This window comes from Macrobrachium nipponense, chromosome 21, assembly GCF_015104395.2.
Source record: "Macrobrachium nipponense isolate FS-2020 chromosome 21, ASM1510439v2, whole genome shotgun sequence".
Taxonomy (NCBI): Eukaryota; Metazoa; Arthropoda; class Malacostraca; order Decapoda; family Palaemonidae; genus Macrobrachium; species Macrobrachium nipponense.
Window position 1 is genome coordinate 68150802 of NC_087212.1, and position 12557 is coordinate 68163358.

The 12557-nt window shown below is 32.7% G+C and overlaps 1 long non-coding RNA gene across 1 annotated transcript in view; it reads right to left on the reverse strand.

The window, feature by feature from the left end:
• Positions 1–12557, reverse strand: part of LOC135197613 (uncharacterized) — a 542613-nt gene that overhangs the window by 508235 nt on the left and 21821 nt on the right. Inside the window, exons 2-3 of the long non-coding RNA XR_010310635.1 lie at positions 2677–2797; positions 1467–1486 (exon numbers count right to left, since the gene is read on the reverse strand). This is a non-coding gene — a long non-coding RNA (uncharacterized LOC135197613). The remainder of the gene's footprint in view (positions 1–1466; positions 1487–2676; positions 2798–12557) is intronic.

Consider the following 12557-nt stretch of genomic DNA (forward strand, 5'->3'; position numbering starts at 1 on the left):
TGTGTTATTAGATCATCTTCAAGAGGCCATATCAGCAAAATTCAAGACAAAATGGCATGAAAGGAATTAAATTCATGTGAAGGCAAAATATGTATACTAAAACAGAAATGAACTTCACGTCATTCTTCAAATGACCCAGTTACGGATGATCTTCTTGAAGTCTAGATATCTTTATATCTGACAAAAGCACTGAATGGAATTCAGTTTAATATCTGAAATAGGATGTTAATATGCACTGTACATGTCTCTTGCTGCTAGGGATAACTATTCTACCCTAAAGCTAACTCATTAAAAAATGGCAAATAAACTAACATAAAGCCCACTAAAATAATCTACTTCTAATACTGCTGACCTAAATTTACCCACATCCACTTAATTACACTAACCACAAAGCTGCACATGAACTGAAAATATGCCAAAAGCTGCATTTATTTTAACCAAAAACCCCCAAGGGAATTCAAAATACGCCAAAAGCAGCATTCACTTAACAACAAAGCTACGCACTAACTGAAATGTGCCAAAAGCTGCATTTATTTAACTACAGCGTCACAAGCAAACTGAAAATATGCCAAGAGCTGCATTTACTTTAGCCTCAACACCACACATAAAATGAAAATATGCCAACGGTTAAATTTACTATAATAAAAACCTCAGCCAGAAATAAAAAATATGCCAAAAGCTGCATTTACTTTTTAAAAATGTCATACATGGGCAAAAAGCGCCTTAAAAATAAACAAACGAGTATTATATAAAGATTACCCGCTCAATTTGGGATAAACCTTCGTTATCTTGATATCTCACCTTTGATTAGGTTATTAAATTTAGGTTGGCTAATAAAAATGTTCAGTATTTGGTATAGTTAGGTTATAAATTCATCAACTGAAGTTAAGTTAGGCTAGAGATGTCCTTGAGAGTTACAAAATACTTACAGTACAGTTTGGTTATGCCAAAACTGATGATGTCTTACTTTCAGTACGATTAGGTTAGGTTTAATAATAAGGGTGAAAAAATATGGTTAATAATGCACTTAATAGTAAGGTTAGGTGAGGTTCAACGATGATGAAAATATTGCTCACTCCATTCTTGAAATAAGAAATCAAAATAACGAACATTTATCAATATTATGCAAAAATAATTTGGGCCCAATGTACAGCAAACTTCAACCACAACGGTTTTAAGCTTTATTATTTCAAGAAAGCTGAGTCATGATATTGAGAAGCCAAAAGCGCTAATACATAAAAAAGTTATAAGCCAAGAGAGCCAATTACAAGCCAAGAACACTCACTTGTTACAGTAACAATGAAAACGACTTGAAGCCAACATTTATATACCCAACCTTAGGTGACTAGGTTAGGTTGGGATAGTGATTTTCTGGAGCTTTTAATTAAAAAGTGATAGATAGTATATGCTGACTCAGTAGTGCAGCAAATGTACGGCTACACTTACCTGCTATATTTGGGACTTACCTGTCGACAAGGTAGCATACCTGAAAAGACAAGAAATACTTTTATACATTGTGCTCGCATAAACCCAGGCCAATGGAGTAATCAAGGCCTATAGAAGCAATGTAAAATTAATATTTTCCTCAAAACTATTTGTTACAAGGATACGAGTAGATCAATTTACGTGCACTAAGTAAAGCAAAATTAGGCCAATAATATCAGAGCTGTCGAGGACTTAAAAAATAAACTCCATACACTGTTTCAAACATATATGAAAAATTGCTGAAAAATTGCATCTTTAACTAAACTAGAATAGATTATAAATCAACAATACTTCCCTCTATTGACAAAGAAATGACTGAAAATTACATAGTGTAGTGTATTGGAGTAGAAAAGAATATAGAATTTAGGCCAGAGTAGAATAGAATATAAAATTTAGGCCAGAGTAGAATAGAATATAAAATTTAGGCCAAAGGCCAAGAACTGGTACTTGTGAGGTCATTCAGCGCTGAAATGGAAAATGAGAGTAAAAAGTTTACAGGAATAGTTAGAGGAATGAAAGGGGTTACAGTTAGGGGCCGAAGAGACGAAAAGAATCTTGAGTAATGTCTACATAGCATCGCATGAGGTAAGTGTAATGGAGAGCGTAACAACTTACTTCTAACATTTGTAGTCTGGATTGGATTCCCAGAAATCTCAAAGGATGATAACATATTAACACATTTACTGTTCACAATATCAATCAAGATATTTCGAATTTATAGTCAAAACAATATGCATGAAAATATCTGACTGTATTGTATACATATGAACACCTGTATAAATTCATATGAGTCGAGGGTCCCTCCATACAGCTATCCAGAACAAATTATTAAATAAAAAAACTGAAAAGAATCAATATAAGGAACTACTAACTGTATAATACTATTAATAGCATATGATTACTGAAGGGTAGTCCATGTCCTGATACAGAGTACTATGTATGGAAATTGTACAATAACTGGCGAGGATATTTACTTAATTGTTCAAACATAGGTACAGTAGTACCATTGCCTTGAGGAAGGTTATAAAACTAAAAAACTGAAACCGAACATAAGGCATGTGCTTCAGCACTGTAACACATGCGCACATTTACTCTCAATTCCATCTGCACCAAAAAAAACTAAGTAATGATAAAAATCAGAATAAGTTAAGACTTCTAAGACTAATATACATCTATCAAATACCAGCTTACCTCATCACTTAAGATGAAGGCCATGGCATCGCTTCCCTAGCAAACTGTATAAACTTCTGCCAGGAGTCGACACCACCGCACTCGTTATCACTACTGAAAACTTATCCCAAATCACCCACACCTGAAATAATGACTAACATTAGTTAAAAGCAATAATGACAAATACGATCACGACAAGTGAGCTGTCTGGATTTACTCGTATTTACAGGTAGACTGACACTCCACTGGAATATGCAGAATTTCTGAGTAATACTGCATTGGTCAAGGAAATGGTGACTGAAATTAGCCATGTGACATTACCAGGAAATAACCACGATAACTGGTACATAACCTGAGTCTAATTGTATTTGCAGCACGCTTAAGCTAGTGCAGGACATTTTCAACAATGCACATAAGTAGGAAATGCATCGTGACATCATAACTGTATAAACAATTCATAGGAAATGACTGGTCAAGGATATGATCACTGTAAACTTAATAAGCCAAGTATCCCTTTTCAGTCAAATCATAACCATTCAAAATTACATTCATCTGCCTATCTCATGTAGCCATAAAATTTAATATATGAGGCTATGAAAATTCTTGAACCATTCGTAGCTTATCTGGAATAGAAATTAATACTGGAGATAAATGTAACGATATCAAGTTGCTTATATAAATAAATAAGGTACTTTTAGGAGAAGAATCTTCAAATGAAATTTTATCAGCAGGATGCTTCATAAACATTCAAAATCTGAGTGATGAAAAGGTTCAAGCCTGAAAGGATGTTAACTTGCAAAAGCAGGCTGTCATAACAAAATGACCAAGTGTGCAAACAGTGAAAAATTGAACCAAAGAAAATACTACATATATTATACACAAGTAATGATACACAAACAAACATACATGTATTTATAAATAATATAATCCAGATAACCATGGTAACAGCAAACAAATCTTCAAAATAGTATTATGGCCACTGTCATGGTTACAAGATTCAACATGCGCGCATGTGTAATGGGTCTCCTCCTTTTATAATTTGAGAAGATAAACTAGTTAATCTTATTCTGCGGGGTTAAATGTACAAAGCTTGAAAAATCACATAAATACTTCTGAATCAGTAGTATACAGTTAATGTTGGATTAGTTTCATAATGCCTGACATTGTACATATATGAAGAGATGACTCATCTCTGTGACGGAGATATTCACCAGGTTTCCTTTTCCCCTTTAACACCATATCTGTAACAAAGACAAATAGTACAAACCAACTCAACGAAAAATAAATTTTCTTCCATAAATTATTTCTATTCATTACATGACCTTTAATGGATATATATACAGTGTCCCCCCGTATTCGCGTTCTCCGGATTCGCGGACTCACACATTCGCGGATTTTTCTTTGAAACCTATCTAAAAATTATTCGCCGGGGGGACGGACTCGACGACTTTAGCACCAAGTTCGCTAGAAATTTTTCCGACAAAATAATCACTAATTAGTGTATTTTGATGTTTATTTTCATGACTAAATACATTTTTATGATACAAAAATGATTTAATAATTTTCAAATATTAATTTTGATTAATACTGTATTAGTAAGTTTAATAAGTTTAAATATCACATAATAAAAATAAAAATTCTCTCTCTCTCTCTCTCTCTACAACAAAGATGTATGTTTTTTTTGTATTGATAAATAAATGATTTACTATTTCAAATATTAATATTATTTATACTGCATAATTCATTCATTCATTAAAGAAAATACCCTCTCTCTCTCTCGTCTCTGTCTCTCCTCTCTCTTTTACTGAGATGAGAGTTTTTCTGTACTATATGCTAATATGTTTATTAATATTTCAATATAATAATAATCAATATTAATAATATAATAATAATAATAATAATATATAATATAATAATAACGGCAATTACAAAAATCATATGTGAAAGTATTTTCAAATACTACGATAATCTCTCTCTCTCTCTCTCTCTCTCTCTCTCTCTCTCTCCTCTCTCTCCTCTCTCTCTCTCTCTCTTAAAGCGATGTATGTTTTTTTGGATGATGATTTACTAATTTTCAAATATCAATATTAATGTAAACAGCAATAATATAAATTCATTAAAGAAAATACTAAAGTGAATTAGCAAGATTTTAGTTTATAAATAAAAGAATTATGTAACCCCGTGTATTGTTTTTTGAACAGGCTTGCCAGCTTGGTTGGCTGGGTTCCAACTGTCAAATCGAGTGTTGCCATCTACGGATCATTGAGATTCTCTCTCTCTTTCTCTTTTGCTGATTATATATGAGATAATTTCTATGGTACATGTGTATGTTTATTAATATTTTCGCATAATAATAATAATAATAATAATAATAACTAATAATAATAATAATATAACTAATCTCAAAATTCACATGTGATAGTACTATTTTAAAGAAGTACAATAATCTATCCATTTCACTCTTTTAAATAAGGACAACCCTCTCTCTCTCTCTCTCTCTCTCTCCACACGAGATACTAGCATGCGCTAGTGGTAACTCTCGCCCTCTGTTTGGGCTGGAAGTGTATGTATAAGTATATCTTTAAGGACATTACTACATTTTATGGTAAAAATAATAATATACAGTACTAGTTTACAAATATATTACGTTTAATGATATTAAACAGTAACAATAACATTTTCCTCTCTCTCTCTCTCACTTCCCCTCTTCTCTCTCCCTCATCTCCTCTCTCTCTCTCCTCTCTCTGCTATTGGCTGTTTGTATATTTCTAATGGTAAAATGTTTAAGATTACTTTAAAATGATATTAATAATACCAATTCAATGGTATATTTGATGTAGGATAATACTTTAAGTAGACATTTGGTATTTGTGATTTCACATTCCATTGTTCCCTTGTAAAAAGAAAATGGATGTCTCAAATAGTAACAGTATGAAAGAAAACATGCATGACTGAACTTATTGGGTGGGGGGACTGAATTATTTTCACATACGTAAACTAAGTCATTCTAGTATGTACATAGTATGTATTTATGTATAAACATAAAATGTAAGATTTGCTTTAAAATAGTATTAACCCTCTTACGCCGAAGCCCTAAAAATCAAAACCTCTCCTGTATGCCGGCGCCGGTTTGGAGTGAGCGCGGAAGCGGAAAAAATAATTTTTTCAAAAAATCACAGCGCGCTTAACTTTGAAGATTAAGAGTTCATTTTTGGCTCATTTTTTTTTTCATTGCCTGAAGTGTAGTATGCAATCATCAGAAATGAGAAATAATATCATTATCATATGTAAATAATGCGATATATGGTAGCGAAAAAAAAGAAATTCATAGATAATTGTATTCAAATCACGCTGTGCAAAAAACGGTCAAAGCTAACGAGTTACTTTTTTTTCGTTGTATTGTACACTAAATTGCAATCCTTTTGATATATAATACATAGTAAAACAATAAAAGCAACACTGGAAAAATATTATCACAAAATGATGTACGAATTGCGTAACTGCGCACGGACGTAAAAAAATGTTATTTTCAAAAATTCCCCGTAATTCTAAATTTTGTTCTAGAGACTTCCAATTTGTTTCAAAATTAAGACAAATGATTGAATATTACGATACTGTAAGAGTTATAGATTAGAATTGCAGATTTCGACCATTTCGGACGAGTTAAATTTGACCGAATGTCGAAATTTTTATATATATATGCACATATTTCGGAGATGGAAAAAGCTACAACCTTCAATTATTTTTTATTGTATTCTTCATGAATTTGCGCACATTTTGATATATGAAACTCTATAAAAAAGGCTAATATGAAAGGAGCAAATATTAGGATAATGCGATGTACGTATTTCGGAGACTTGCGGCCGCGAATCGGCGCGCGGACGTGAAGGTAAATATATTTTTCAAAAATTCACCATAAATCACATATTGTTTTAGAGACTTCAAATTTGTTTCAAAATGAAGAAAAATGACGGAATATTACTAGGCCGTAAGAGTTTTAGCTTACAGTTGCGTTTTTCAACTATTTCAGTAGAGTCAAATTTGACCGAACGTGGTTTTTTTTCTATTTATCGTGATTTATATGCAAATATTTCGAAAAAAGAGAAAAGCTACAACCTTCAATCCTTTTTAGTTGTATTCTACATGAAATTGCGCACATTTTCATATATAAAACTTTATGTAACAGCTAATTTTAAATGGTGCAAACATTTCGACAATTGCACAAAAAAATTCTGATTTTTTCGGAAGAGTTACCGCGCGAACGTAAGGAAAATGATTTTTGTTTTTTTTTTTATTTTTTTTTTTTTTCATAAATTCACCATAAATCGAAATATTGTGCTAGAGACTTCCAAGTCGTTGCAAAATGAAGGTAAATGATTGAATATTACTAGAATGTAAGAGTTTTAGCTTACAATTGCGTTTTTCGACCATTTCGGTAGAGTCAAAGTTGACCGAAAGTTGAAATTTTTGCGCTGAACGTTATTTATATGAAAATATTTCGAAACTGATAAAAGCTACAACCATGGGTTGTTTTATGTTGTATTGTGCATGAAATTGCGCACATTTCCATATATAAAACTTTATGTAACGGCAAATTTAAAAGGGTGCAAACATTAGGACAATCGCACGAAAAATTTATCGGAAGAGTTATCGCACGAACGTAAGGAAAAAGTTTTTTCATAAATTCACCATAAATCGAAATATTGTGCTAGAGACGTCCAATTTGTTGCAAAATGAAGGCAAATGATTGAATATTACTATAATATAAGAATTTTAGCTTACAATTGCGTTTCTCGACAATTTCTGTAGAGTCAAAGTTGACCAAAGGTTGAAATTTTTGCACTTATCGTTATTTATATGAAAATATTTCAAAACTGATAAAAGCTACAATCATGAGTACTTTTTTTTGTATTTTATATGAAATTGCGCACATTTTCATATATAATACTTCAAGTAAAGGATAATTTAAAATGGTGCAAAAATTATGTCAAAGTGACGAAATAATTTCAGAGATGTGTCACTGATACTTTTTAGTGCGATAAGAAAGAAATTCGCGCTTGCGCGCCTGCGTAGCGATTGTAAACAAACAACACCTTGATCCCGTGAACTCCCAGCATCCCCCAAGGCGCGTGATACAAAAGTTTTCGGCTGGTAGGCCTATAAGTATTTTTCCGCGAATTTTTAAAAAAACTTTTTTGAGCCGACGTATGATACGTCCAATCGGCATACGGGAGACATTTTGACTCGACGTTTAATACGTCCAATCGGCGTAAGAGGGTTAATAATATTTCAAAGATTAATATGAACCATATTAGGATATTTTATGTATATTTGATGAAGGATGGTCTTTAAGGGATACTTTGGTGTTTGCATGTTCAGGATAGTTTATGAGCATTTTTAGAGGGGGGTTCCAAACATTCGCGGATTCTAACTATTCGCGGGGGGGTCTGGTACGCATCCCCCGTGAATACGGGGGGACCACTGTAAAGTTAAAAAATGAAAAATAAATTTTCTTCCATAAATTATTTCTATTCATTACATGACCTTTAATGGATATAAATAAAGTGTTAAAAAATTGCTTAGAAGCAGAAAGTTTCTATGATTTTGTGATTGTAATAGAATGATAAAGTCTGATCACTATTCCATGCTAAGGAACACACACCCAGGAGACTAACACACATATATATATATATATATATAGGTATATATATATATATATATATATATATCATAATACTATATATATTATATATATATATATATATATATATATATATATTATATATATATATATATATATATATATATAATATATCAATACACCCAAATTTCATCATGAATGGCTACACACGAAAACATGACCACCAGCTACCAGTCAATGAAAAGGATATGGAATTTAAATCATTTCAAAATGCTGTCCAAAGGTGGGGTGGGGGGGGGGGGGGGGGATTTTTTGCGACGATCTCCAACGCAATTCACAAAGAGAAGCATTTTTTCCCAACTAAAGTCTTTTTTGGTATGTTTTTTGTTGGTCCAGAGAAGCGTTTGAGTAAGTGTGCTCTAAAGGTCAAAAAGAAAAAACAAAAAATTCCTCAGCATGCATTAGTGGTTGTTTTTGTGGCCCATTTTTTTTTTTTTCTTTTCAATGAAGAGCATTTTCTGAACAGGCTGAATGAAAGGGAAAAAAAGTAAAACACTATACACATCCAAAAACCACCTTTCAAAATCATCTTGAGCTAAAAAAAAAAAAAAAATCAAATCAGTATATATTCAATGAGTTTGCAATTACAAGATACTTTCTTCAACATTAAATCAATAAAAAATTATTATACTTTCAATTTCAATATATTATCAAGATTTTATTTTATCTTGTAGATATATATATATATATATATATATATATATATATATATATATATATATATATATATATATATTATATAATATATATATATATATATATATATATATAGATATATATAGATATACAGTGGTCCCCCCGTATTCGCAGGGGATGCATACCAGACCCCCCCCCCCGCGAATAGTTAGAATCCGCGAATGTTTGGAACACCCCCTCTAAAAATGCTCATAAACTCCTATCCTGAACATGCAAACACCAAAGTATCCCAAAAAGACCATCCTTCATCAAATATACATAAAATATCCTATTATGGTTCATATTAATCTTTGAAATATTATAATACTGTTTTAAAGTAAATCTTACATTTTTATGGTTATACATAATACATACTATGTATGATACTGCATGACTTAGTTACGTATGTGAAAATAATTCAGTCCCCCCATAAGTATTCAGTCATGCACGTTTTCTTTCATACTGTTACTATTTGAGACATCTATTTTCTTTTTACAAAGAAAGCAATTGTATGTGAAATCACAAATACCAAATGTCTACTTAAAGTATTATCCTACATCAAATATACCATTGAATTGGTATTATTAATATAATTTTAAAGTCATCTTAAACATTTTACCATTAGAAATATATAAACAGCCAATTGCACAGAGAGAGAGAGAGAGAGAGAGAGAGAGAGAGAGAGAGAGAGAGAGAGAGAGAGAGAGAGAGAGAGAAGAGAGAGATACTCCTTACGGTTTCAATAGATTGAAATGAACATCTGTAGGCAACTTTTTTCCCATCCCATAAATACATATATTTCTCCAGAGAAGAGAGAAAGAGAGGACTGTGCAATTATATTTGTCTGTCTATCAATTCTTTTGCTGAGAGCGAGAGAGATAAAGGAAGAAATAGAAACACCAAATGTATGACAAGTATCTTTTGGAGAGAGAGAGAGAGAGGAGAGAAGAGCTGGGAGGAGAGAGAGAGAGACGAGAGAGAGGCGAGAGAGAGAGAGAAGAGAGAGAGAGAGAGAAGAGAGATTGTCCTTACAGTATTTAAAAGAGAGAAATGGAATGATTATTGTATTTAAAATACTCAGATATGAATTTTGTACTTACAGTTATAGTATTATTGGAAAATATTAATGATAAACTTATTACATACATGTCCATGAAAATGATCTCATCTCAGTAAGAGAGAGAGAGAGAGAATTACATAAAACCATTAAATTCGTTGACCATTGTATGGCATTGTTACTTTCCAGCTCCGAGCGTCACTGGAGTTATGAGGTAGGAAATGATACAGAAAAAGACGAAGGGAAGAATTTTCATTTTAAATTAGTTATCGTATTATTACTACTTCTATTATTATTATTATTATTTGAAAATAAAATAAACACGTGCATTTACCATAAAAATTCTCTCATCTCAGTAAGAAAGAGGAGTTATCCTTACAAGTGAAATGGAAAGGTAATTTTCATCTTTTTAAAATACTACCATTATGAGTTTTGTAATTACAGTTTTATTATTATTATTATTATTATTATTATTATTAAATAACTGAAATTATCAATAAACATTTTACATACTAGTACCATAAAAATTCTTTCATCTCGGTAAGAGAGAGAGAGAGAGAGAGTGTTCATCTCTCTTTCAGCGAAAGAGAGGGAGGGAGTTACCACTGTGACACATTATTATTTTGTGTGGCAAGAGAGAGAGAGAGAGAGAGAGAGAGAGAGAGAGAGAGAGAGAGAGAGAGAGAGAGAGAGAGAGAGAGTTAGCCTTAATTAAAAGTGACATGGATAGATTTGTATTGTATTTCTTTAAAATACTATCCCATAACATGAATATTGTAATTACAGTTATTATCATCATCATCATTATTATTATTATTATTATTATTATTATTATTATCATTATTTGAAAGTATTAAAAACATATAGTATAAGTACTATAAAAAAAATCTCGAGTCTCAGTAAATGAGAGAGAGAGAGAGAGAGAGAGAGAGAGAGAGAGAGAGAGAGTAATTTCATGAGCACTTGATGGCAACAGCACAACAGCTCCTTCGCCCTCCTGTCACTTAACTTGATAGTATGACAGTTTTAGTACCTGGAGTTAGAGGAAGAAGACTGGGATTTCCTTCATTCTTCCATAATTTTTTAAATTTATAAGCTAAAATTTTACTAATTCACTATGGTATTTTCTTTAATGAATTGATATTATTGCTGTATAAATTAATATTAATATTTGAAAATAGTAAATCATTTATTTATCATACAAAAAAACATGAAATTGTTAAGATACAATAAAGTTTTACACATACTTACCTGGCAGATATATACTTAGCTTATGTCTCTGACGTCCGACAGAATTCAAAACTCGCGGCACACACTACAGGTAGGTCAGGTGATCACCCCCTACCGCCGCTGGGTGGCGGTAATAGGAATCATTCCCGTTTTCTGACAGAATTTTTCTTCCCCCTATCTCCTGAGGGGAGGATGGGTGGGCCATTAAACGTATATATCTGCCAGGTAAGTATGTGTAAAACTTTATTGTATCTTAATTTCATTTTTACACATGCAACTTACCCGGCAGATATATACTTAGCTGATTGGCACCCTTGGAGGAGGGTAAGAGATAGTTACTCAATATGAATAGCAATTAATTCAAAAAACAGGGTAAAACAACTTTTGTTGTATGTACTATAAATAAACTAATAAATACCTTGATTCCTACCTTATTGGGCAGAAGACTTCATGAGTACTGTCTATGAGTCTGCTTGCCTCAAGAGTTCCAGTGAGGATGAGACCTGTCACTAAGAACCCTTCTGGATCATGTCAATGGGGGCTAGCCCGCTTACTCGACAGAGCCTTATTTGGATCGTACCAATGGGGCCTATCCCACTTACATGGTAGAGCCTTCACCTTTGTCGTATCAACGGGGACTAACCCTCTTACAAGACAGAGCCTAGGTCCAAAACATTACAAGGAGCATGAAAACAACCAATCTCGACCACCTGACCACACTACTTTGTTATACACTACGAATTGAAAATGGTACTTTTTTTTTCCTGACCACTTTCAATCGACCATAAAAACAACACCACCAGATTAAAATTCCTAATCTACCTAAACTAAGCTAGATTGGTTTCAGCCCCCTGTCCCAGCACCGAATCCGCAGACACGTAAGGTCGAGAGAGAAGCACTTATCATAAGTCACACGTACATCTCTCAAATAGTTAGACGCAAACACAGAATTGCATCTCCAATATGTGGATCCAATTAAGTCGTTTAACGACATATTCTTGTGGAAAGCTAATGAGGTTGCTACGGCTCTGACCTCATGCGCTTTAACTCTCAGCTGCCCGAGGTATTCCTCTTCACAGCAATATGTGCTTCTTTAATAATCTCTCTGATAAAGAATGCCTGTGCATTCTTTGACATCGTTCTTCTCGGATCTCTTACCGACACCAAAGGCTCTCTGAGTTTCCTCCCATTTGTTTTTTCCTCTCTAGATAGAACTTGAGGATCCTTACCAACACAAGG